The 9819-nt window shown below is 52.9% G+C and overlaps 1 protein-coding gene across 1 annotated transcript in view; it reads left to right on the top strand.

Annotated features, from left to right (window-relative positions):
• The first annotated feature begins 2545 nt into the window (after window positions 1-2545).
• Window positions 2546-9819, top strand: part of SEPTIN5 (septin 5) — a 39163-nt gene continuing 31889 nt past the window's right edge. The window contains exon 1 of the mRNA XM_088532317.1: window positions 2546-2567. The gene's annotated coding sequence lies outside the window, so the exon portion shown is untranslated. The remainder of the gene's footprint in view (window positions 2568-9819) is intronic.

Raw genomic sequence — 9819 nt, 5'->3', positions numbered from 1 at the left:
ACACTTTGTCTTCTTTACTAAATTGGGGCATCTTTCATGTAACAATTAGCCCTAATTCTGTTGTCTGGCAATGACTGTTTAATCAGAACAGCATTAGCAAATCTCTTGCTTCACAGGGATGCATATTTGGCTTGTGTTTGGAGTTAAACTTCATAAGATGGACATTACGTGGTAATCTCAGAGGCTGCTGGAGTGAAGTTGAAAGAAGAAATGGGGTGGCTGATTTGTGTTTGTTTAAAAAAATGTCTTCAGATGTTTATGAAGACCTGTCTGAGGCCAAGGTGGGAGAGGTTTAGATGTAAGCTTTTTCCCATGAGATGAGGAAGATGTACTGCATGATGCGTTCATTTTGTATGTTTTTTTCTTAAAAATTATGCATCATGTTTTGCAATTATCTTTAAAGGCAGTGCTGTCCATTTGTGCTTGTGAGAGGAGGGAGAGCTCTACCCTTCCTGAGAAACCGAGACATTTTATTGATAACCCCCTGGTTTTCTGTGCAAAGGTGTAACCTCAATGGTTCCCCTTCCAAGCGAGTTAGTGGGGGAGCAGGCTTTCAAAAGCATCTAGTCTTCAATTTTATTAAAAACAGATCTTTTCTCCTTTTTTAAAGGAAGGCATCTAAAATCACAGCCACGATCCCTGTGTGGGAAATTGGGCTGAACGTGTCTTCCCAAGCAGGTGCTGCTCAGTGAGTGATAGTTGCTGCCTCTTCCTGCCCTTGGATTCCAGTTGCAGCATTTTGGCTCAACCTCGGCTCTAGTCGGACCCCAGACCGTGCTGTACTACTACTGATACCCCTTTGAGTGTTTCCTCTCAAAGTAGGTTTAATTTCTACATGCTCTACAGAGCACGTATTCTTTGATGGCAGATGTTCCTCTGCTACGGTTGAACTTGATTTTGTTAAAAGACTTCACAGCTCATGGGGGGAACGTGCCTTTGTTGAGCTGGTCTTTGCTTCCCTGAAGCTCCCTGAAGAGAGGACTCAGTCCTGTTTTCTGACCTTGCTTTCCCAGTCCTGGGTCGACCTGCTGAAGTGGTGGAAGACGCCCTCATTTTCCCTTGGAAATTCCACCCAGGCCTTCTCCAGGTAGGAGCCCTGGGACAGGGGCCACGTGTGGCTATGGGAAGGGCTCAGCGTGGCAGCACTGGGGCTGGGTGGCTGCAGGCCCTTGGCTCTTCCTCAGCTTTGACAGCTGTGGTGAACTCTGAAAGGTTGAGGGGGTTTTTCGTGCCCTTAAGTGCGGTTGGAGTCTCTTGTGGCCTGTGGCTGTCTAGCACTTAAAACACAAACAACTGTGGTAACAACTACCTGATTTTTGTTTCCCCTGATGCTGAATCGGTGAGTAAAAAGCAGCTGTGCTGGCTGCAGGGGCATTTCAGGCACACGTGCCTGGCAGGGCCAGCCGGCTGCCTTGCTCGTGTCTCACTGCTCTGGAGTGAGGGATGTCCTTGGGAAGGAGGCTGGAGGAGATGGCAGCATCAGCGTGTGGTGGCTGCAGGACTTTGAGGAGCTGCTGCGGTGGCACCAGGCGTGGCTGGTTCCCGCACAGGGGCCTCCCCACGGTTTGTGCAGCTGTTGCTGTTTCCCACTTAGGCTACCCGCTACTGAGGAGGGATTCAAGTCTGGTTCGTTACCAGTCTTTGAAACGTAGAAATGACCTTCCCTGTCCCCAAAAAACTGAACGAAAGGAACTGGGGTTCCTGAGGCATCAGCTGCCGCTTTTTACCATCCTTTTTGAGCTGTCTTTTCTAGAAGCTTCTTAAATCGCCAGTCAGTAGTGTGTTTGCAGGGTATTAAAGTTGTTGGGTGCTACTCCTGCCTCTCCATAGCGGTGCTGACACCTCTTAAGTGAAATATCCCCTCCTGAAAGGGTTCGGGGTTATTTTCCAACTATAATGATTTTATGATTCTATTTAATGGAAACTCCTTTTTGCTTAGTACATTTGCTGTGTGATTCACTGCTTCCCACTGTATTGTGAGGGGCTAAATTTGAGCATATTTCCTCTTTGGTTCCTAGTCAACTAAAATATCTGTGTGTGTGTATGTATATATCCATGTAGCGGTTGTGTTTCTGCTGGAGTGTGAAGAGCCTCAGCGCGATGCTTTGCCGCTCCCCTCCCTGCTCCCTGCGTGGTTTAACGGGCTGCGCGGGCGCGGAGCGGTGCTGAGGGCCGGGCCGTGCTCCGCGGTGCCGGGGGCCGGGCCGCTCCCCCGCGCAGCGCGCAGCCCTTGGCCGCGCAGCTCCGCGGGGCGGAGCGGGGCGGGCCGCGCTCGCCGGGATTGGCCGCGGCGGCGGGGCGGCCCCCGGGCGCGCACGGCGCTATTGTGGGCGCGCAGCGCTGCGCTCCGCTCCGCACCGCTCCGCGCCGCGGCGGCACCATGAGCACCGCGCTGCGGTACAAGAGCAAGCTGGGGAACCCAGGTGAGCCGGCGGGACGCGCGGCCGCCCCGCGCCGCCCCGCGCAGCCCTCACGCTCTCTCCTCTCTTGTTTCCTCCCCGCCGCCGGCCGCCGCCGCGGGCCCCGCGCGCCCTCCCGCCGCCGCCCTCCGCGCAGAGGAGAAGCAGGTAGGTGCCGCCGGCTGCCGCTCCGCGCCCGTCCGCGCCGCCGCTGCGCGCGCCCGCCCGGGGGCTGAAGGCGCCGGCATCGGGAGCATCTGCTGTGCGAAGCAGCCACCTCCCCGGGGACGCGCGTGATGCAACCAGATGACATCAGCAGCGTTTCTTTCTTCTCCGTATGGGATTTGGGGGGATTCGGGGTGTTTTGCAGGAGGAGACGATGCTGCGCGAGGCTGGAGCGCCTTGGGGAGCGTTAGCGGCAGGGACCGCGTGCCCTCAGCCCCGCGATGCCGGCGGTGCCCGCTGCAGATGGGCTGCGCGGAGCCGCGGTGCCTGGCGGGGTGGAGGTGAAGGTACCGGGCAGGGAGACGCGGCCCCATCCCCAGCCTGGCGTGCGCCTGCCCTTGGGCCCAGCCTTCCCCGTGGCCGGGCTCTGGCTCCCTGCGCGCCCGGCGCCCGCGCAGCGCTGTGCTCAGCCTCGCTGCACCACGGAAACGCACGCGCGTCCTGCAGCAGCTTGGGCGTTCACCACTGCGAGGAGCAGGGCTCGCTGAGCAGCGCAGACCCGAGCCCTGTGGAAAGGCACCTGTGCGTTTGTGTGCTGCTGACTGCAGCGCTGAGAGGAACCACGTAAATGTAACGGCAGGAGGATGGTGGGGTTGCCAGATGCATTTTTCCTACGCTACTAGAATTTTGGTAGTAATTTGTAGTTATTTGCTAGCATGCTGGTGTTATTTCAGTTCTCACTTTATTTCTAGAGGGAAGCACTCCAGAATGCAGTCTGAAATCTGAGTCAGTTCAGCCTGTGAACTCAGAAGGGGATTTATGATCTAAAAAGCCTCTTGCTCCTCTTTAATTTCTTATTTTTTAAAAAAGGGAAGCAGGCTTTATAGAAGATTATTTTTCCTTTTTTTTTTCCTTTTTTTTTTTCCCTTGAGAGGAATGAGTGAGGCACAGGAGTTTATTAATAAGCGAGATTAGAGCAGTTTATTGCAGGTGTCACGAGAACACGTAGTGGCCTCTGTTGCGCTGTAGTGCAGGGACAGAGGTGGCTGGAGCCCCTGCACAGAGAGGGTATCTGCAGCCCAGCACAGGGCTCAGCCATGGCAAAGCAGCTCTGTCCTATATACCCGGGTATATTTCCAGGTATCTTTTGCTGAGAGGTCTTGCATGACAGAGCCCAGTAAACTATGAATTTGTGCCAGCCGTGCTATTAGTGAATAGTGGAGGGGAACCAAGCTGTGAATACAAAGCAGTCTGCTCAGATGAGAGTGAATGTATAAAAACACAGATATTCTTCTTCAGTGTCCTTTGAGAGCAGGAATTTGCTTCTTGTGCAGCCTTGTCCCTATCTGCTTGCATCTGGCAGGTACCAATTTGAAAGACTTACTAAAGCTGCAAGTTTTGCCTTTGCATTTTTTTTTAAAATTTATCATAAAAGCCAATTTGAGAGGGCAGTCCAGTAGATCATATATAGATAAGGTAGCCTTGAGTAAAATCTTTTTTTTTGCTCTTTGAGTCCAAAAAATGTACTAACATGTACAAAGAATGTGTGTCATCTTCTCCCATCATACAGTCATGGGGTGGTGCATCGTGTGGGGTAGGGGGACTCTGGTTTGAAGGCAGGACTATAATTGTTACCATAGTTGAACAGAGAATAACATCAGACTGCCCATCTGTCTGATTTCACAGAATCACAGAATGGTTGAGGTTGGAAGGGACCCCTAGAGATCATCTAGTCCAACCCCCTGCTCCAGCAGGGACACCTGGAACATATGGCACAGGTGGGTTTGGAAGATCTCCAGAGAAGATCCTCCACAACCTCCAGCCTGTTCCAGTGCTCATTTCCAAGGAATGACTAGAGCACTGGGGGCCGAATTCACGCAGTGGGAGAAGCCAGTGGGAGATTTGATACTGGGCTGCACATTAGGTCCATCCAGCCTTTCCAAGAGAAGGGGTGGTTTTTTAGGACCCTGTTTTGGGAGAGTTTCTGCTCTGGGGCTCCATGGCAGGTTGTCCAGTGAGACCAAGCTCCTCAGCATCGCGATACCTCAATTCAGCGCCTCCCAAGCAGAGATTGTTTCTCTGCTAGACATTCCTGTACCAGGGGACTGCTATCTAAGAGGGGTTCTCATTATGAAGCTGCCCAGGCAGCAAATGAAGAACTGACTAATGTGCCACATGCAGCAGAGCAGGTGCCACGTAAGAGAAATCCAAAGAGTTTATCCAAAGAGTGCATTGACTTGTGAACCAAGCGCAGTGAGTGCAGCTGATGGAGGCACTGCCGAACCCAAGGTGTTGCAGTGGGAGGGGTGCAGGTGAACCCTCCCAAACACCTAGTTAAACTGGAGTCTCCTGGCACGCTCCCGCAGAACGTGCCTCCCAGCTCATGCTGTTGGCCTGTGTTTGTTTGGGGTGTTCCTTGCCCTGTCTCCAGAACTGGCTCCTGCTCACTCAGGTCCGAGTCTCCAGCGTTCTTTGAAGTCATTGTTTCTCTCGACACTGGGAGGATGAGAACCTCTCCTTCCCAAATTGATCTCTCCACCCCATCAACTTGCAAAGTTGCCTGGGTGTGGGAGCAGAGACTACCTGGTGGATCCAGTTCTTTCAGTGAAATTACTGGGCTGTGCCTTTGCATTCAGCTTGGTCCTTTTCCTCTGCTCCAGCGTGTTTTGAAGTGGTCTGCTTGTCAGTAAGAGCATACGTGCAGGGTCCCGTGTTTGCAGAAGATGCTGTGTGAAAGCTAGTTTGGCTGGAGGAATGGTTTCAGTGTGAGTGTGGGCATTGAGAACCCCTGAATTCATTGCGTTTGTATCTCAGCTTTTAGCAGTCTCTCAAACCGCATATTCAAACTTCTTTGCTTTGTTCTTAGAAAAAAAGAAAGCAGCAGAGATTTTCACCATTCCTGAAACACTGCAAGTGCAAAGATGTCCCTCACTAATGTGGCAACCGTACCCACATAGAGCATCATTTACAGATTAACCTTCAAAACCCAGTCTCGCCTGTCAGAGGACTTTGGAAATCCCTTCATTCCCTGTTACCGGATGCCGACCCTTCTTCTCCCTCTTTCCTCTGTTGGGTCTATGGAGAAACAAACCGAGATGGGCTGATAAGAAATACGTAGACCCCTAAAAAAGTTACAAGTTGTAACATAGCACCGAGGAACTGACAGTATTTCTCACTGTGGTCTTTGATGCACTGTGGTCCCCTTGGGTTCAGGCAGCTAACTCATGGCAAGGAACGGATTAAGAGGAGGAAGGAGCGGTGATTCATGTGTCCTGAGCTGGTAGAGGGTGACGGTAACGTGACGTTCAGTTTCTGTGTAGACACGTGTGTGGTGAAAATTGATCAGCTGGGCTGGGTGAAGCTCGTGGTGAAAAGCAGTGTGTGAGGGAGAAGTCTCCTTGCACAGCAGCCTGAGCCAGGGCAGACCTTGGTCCTTACAGAGTCCTCTCCAGTCTGTGGGAGCAGCTTGGATGGTTCATCTGTGCGTTAGGTGTTCGTAGCGTTGCCATTGTTCTCTTAAGCAGGTGTTTTCCTTAAAATAACAGTTCTTGTTATTGTGATTTGAGGAAGGTTCTGCTTGCTTTTGCCTATGCAGAAGAGCTGGGGAATCCAGAAGCCAACCAAGGACCCACTGGCTTTGTATTTTAATTGTCTTGGGGCTTAACCTGTGGTTTTATAGTCATGATTCTCTGAGTCATTGGGAGTGGCAATATGGGTCTGTGTTGGTGTGCACAGCCTGTCCTATTCTGTATCAGTGCAAGCTTTGGGGTGGTTGTGGTGAGGTTTCCTTCACAAACAGGAAGCAAAGCAGCGTTTGCAGCTGGTGAGTGGGATATTTCATCACAGCTGGATGATCTTTCCCTGGCTCCTGGATTGCTCTGAGAATGAGGCTGCTTGTCTGCATCTCCTCAAGTCACCGTCTCTTCCAAGCTGTGGTCTCTAGCCCTGGTCTTGCCTTCTGGCCACCAAAGCCTGCCTGCCTGCCAGAGGAGCAGTGAGTTAGCACAGAGTCGGGAGGAGAACCCGGGAACAGCCCTGTGAGCAGCGCGGCTCTGCCTGTTTTCCTGCTCTTCCAGGGTATCTTGGCCAGATAGCAAAGGAGGGGAAACCTTTGCTTCCGCGTAAAAAAGCCTTATGGAGCTTGCTGAATTTTCATTTTTTCCCTCCTTTTGGTCCTACTTGGCAGGCCCCAGACCAACATGTCTTTTGGAAACAGGCAAGGGTCCAGCAGTGTCAGGAGCTGGGTGCGCTGCAGAGCGTGCGTGTCCCTCTGCTTCACATGTGTCCAAACGGCCCTGCTGCAGCAGGCACCGGCGCTGCTGCGCTGGGGAGGGAAGCCCATCTGGGGCACTGGGGCTTCTTTTTCTTCTTTTCTCTTTTCTCTCTTCTCTTCCCTCTTTTTTGACTTAGCTTCTGGGAAGAGGGCTGTGAAAGGAGGTCAGCACATGGGCTGCTTGCTGAAACAGAACTGCTGGAGAGCTGGGCACAGAGCTGCCTCCCGCTGCTGCTGTTTTATTTCTTCAATTATTTATGCTCCAAATGGAGAAAATGGTCCTCAGCACAAGGCAGGGGTGCAGGTCGCAATCAGCAGTTTATGTAAAGGAGAAGTAGGAGTTTCCTTCACGTTTTTTTTTGGTCCCTTGCACTTCCACGAACTGCTCAGCTACTTGTGAGTCTCCTCCCAGCAAATTCTGCTCCTGGGTAAGTTGCACAGGACTGTGTCAGGCATATTAGCCAAATGTGTAAGTGCTGCAGATGTTGCGGCCTGATCCCTGGTGATGTCAACAGTGAGAGCAAGCTTGGTTCAGCCCCAGGAGGTGCATGTGACACTTGCTCAACTGCTGGCTTGTGGCCTGCTGGGGCATTGCAAAAGGTGGTTCACAGTTGCAGAGGTGACAGCGCTACTGTCATCCAAACAAAGGAGAAAATAAGTCCCGGGATGCTTTTAGTCTCCAAGGTCAAGGAGTCACTTTCAACCTCTTGAAACCCTCAGAAGTTCTGTTGGCTTCACACTTATTCTTCATTTGGTTGTTCTAGCAAATAAATGTAATGGGGTTGTGACTGTGTTTTGTTTTCTCCCTCTGAAAAGAGGGTGCTTGAGCTGTGAAAGCTAGTTTAAGGAGGAACAAGTGCTGGAATTCAGTGTTTCTTGATCTCATATTGCCTGACTTCTGTTTCTAAGTTGCTGTCATTTAAATTCCCAATACAGTGGACATCTGGGAAATCCAGGAGAGATTCAGTGTTGCGCTGGCTGTTAGCTTGCTCTGTTAGCCAGGCCAGGTTGGCACCTTGCTGTGTGCCTTTAGAGCTTTGACAAAATAGTTTCAAATGTTCAGTCCAAAGGGTTTCCAACAGTTTTGGGACACCCTGCTTCCTATAGCAATGGCTTCTATGACCATTCTGCAGCAGCTGCCAAGAAAAACCCGCATGTGCTGAATCCAAGTTTAGAACGTTCTCCCATCTATAATACTTCTAGCACTTCTTGCTGGGAAATCTTAGCTAAACCAAGAGGTTCTCTCTGTTCTTGTCTCTTCCTTCTAGTTCAACTGACTTTCTCATTGCTCTTCTCCGCCTAGCAGAGTGTGAGCTGGAGGGCACCCTCTTTGCTTTCCCACAGAGCTTTCTCGCCTAACCAGGACGAGGATTTTACCCCCTTTCTGCCGAAGGCTGGGATTTCCCTAGGATGGTGAAACCACAAAGAATAACGTCCTAATGCTCCTGAAGCAAACATGTGGCACCTCTAATACAATATGTGACTTCAGATTTTTGTGACGCATATGTAAGTTGTTTTATCGCATACTGGAGTAATTCCCATGTGGGCTGGTTTTTGTCTCTGTGTGTGTGTGTGTATGTGTCTGCAGTGTGGTTAGCCTCGAAGCATAGGGAAAAATGTTTGTCTGCTGCTACACATTCCTTTTCTCCCTACGAGTCATCCCTGAAGCTGTGAAGAGGTTTGCAGTCATCGTGTTCCCACAGGGATGCTCAGGAGCCGGAGTTGCGTGTGGTGCCTCAGAAAAGCTGGGATGAGGTCCCAGTGCATGTGCCCCGCGTCAGCGTGTGAGCTGCTGCTCATGCACTGCTCACTCCTTCAGAAACGTTGTTTAAAAGGAAGAGTGGAAGGTGGTGCCGAGCGGGGTTGTGTGCGTGGGGCCAGCGTTATGGCTGGGCTGCGGAAAAGGAAAGAAATCTTCTGTTGCTCCCACTACAAGCACCAGTCCTTCATGTTTCGATGGCTGGGGAATTCGTATCCTTAACTCCCTCTCTCCTGTGAGCTTGTTTCCAGCCCGTATCTACTGTGGCTGCCAACATGCAGCTCTGGATCCGTCCCTGCCCTGGCTGGGCCGTGCCAGGCGCTGCCCGCGAGGCAGTTGCCCCTGAGCACCCTCACAGCGGCCGCGCGGAGGAGAGCGGCAGGAGGGCCGGGGCGCCGGGCCCGCGGGCAGAGTCCGGTGAAGCGGCCTCTGCGCAGGGCTGCAGAGGAAGCGAAACTCTGCACAAGCATCTGGCAGGGCGCGATGCCAAGGGAGGCAGGAGAGTTGCTTAGTTACCCTGGCTTTAGTACAGCTGTCCCCTCCTGAAGCCATGGAAAGGGGAAGCTGAGGCTCAAGTGCAGCTCTGGAGGAGGAGTGTGGCCCTGGCAGGCCGGGTGGCGCGGTGCGGGCATGTTTGGATGGCAGAAGCCTCTGGCTGCAGCTGGGCAGCTGGGGTTGCATCGGCCCGAGGCCTGCCGGGAGCGCAGACCGTGGCTGCGACGCTCCGAGTCTGCCCTTGCTTGCAGCGGGGACGAGCCGGGATAGCCCTAAGTTGATGGGAGGTGGGAAACTCTTGTAGAAGTGAACTCCAGCTTTTCACCTCCCTCCTCAGTGGGGCTGCTTTTCTGCCCCGGCCAAGACCGAAATGTTCACCCCAAGGGTAGCAGGCAGGGAGAGAAGTTACCAGGTGCTGGCCCCTCCGCGCGTGCCCCGAGCCTTCCCCAGCCAGCCCTGCGCTGCTCCGCTCGGCCCCTGGCTCTTCCCGGGAGCCCTGTTTGCTCTGCAGCTCTGATCGTGCTCGGAGCTGGGATGGCCCCTCTGCGCCCGACTCCACCCTGCCATCCTTGCGGAATGACTCCTGGCAGCAGGAACCGGGAGCTGGGAACAGCAGCCCGAGCAGATAAACGGCGGGATGATGAGCACTAGCTCCTGGGGCCCGTCCGGCGGCGTGCGCCCGGCCCACTGACCTCTGGATGTTTTCACTGCAGAACCGAGGGAAAAAA

This window comes from Tinamus guttatus, unplaced genomic scaffold (genome assembly GCF_059628265.1).
Source record: "Tinamus guttatus ecotype Peru unplaced genomic scaffold, ASM5962826v1 Tinamus_guttatus_pri_ptg000459l, whole genome shotgun sequence".
Lineage (NCBI taxonomy): Eukaryota > Metazoa > Chordata > Aves > Tinamiformes > Tinamidae > Tinamus > Tinamus guttatus.
The sequence above is the reverse complement of the archived record's forward strand: the minus strand, read 5'-3'. Positions and strand labels throughout refer to the sequence as shown.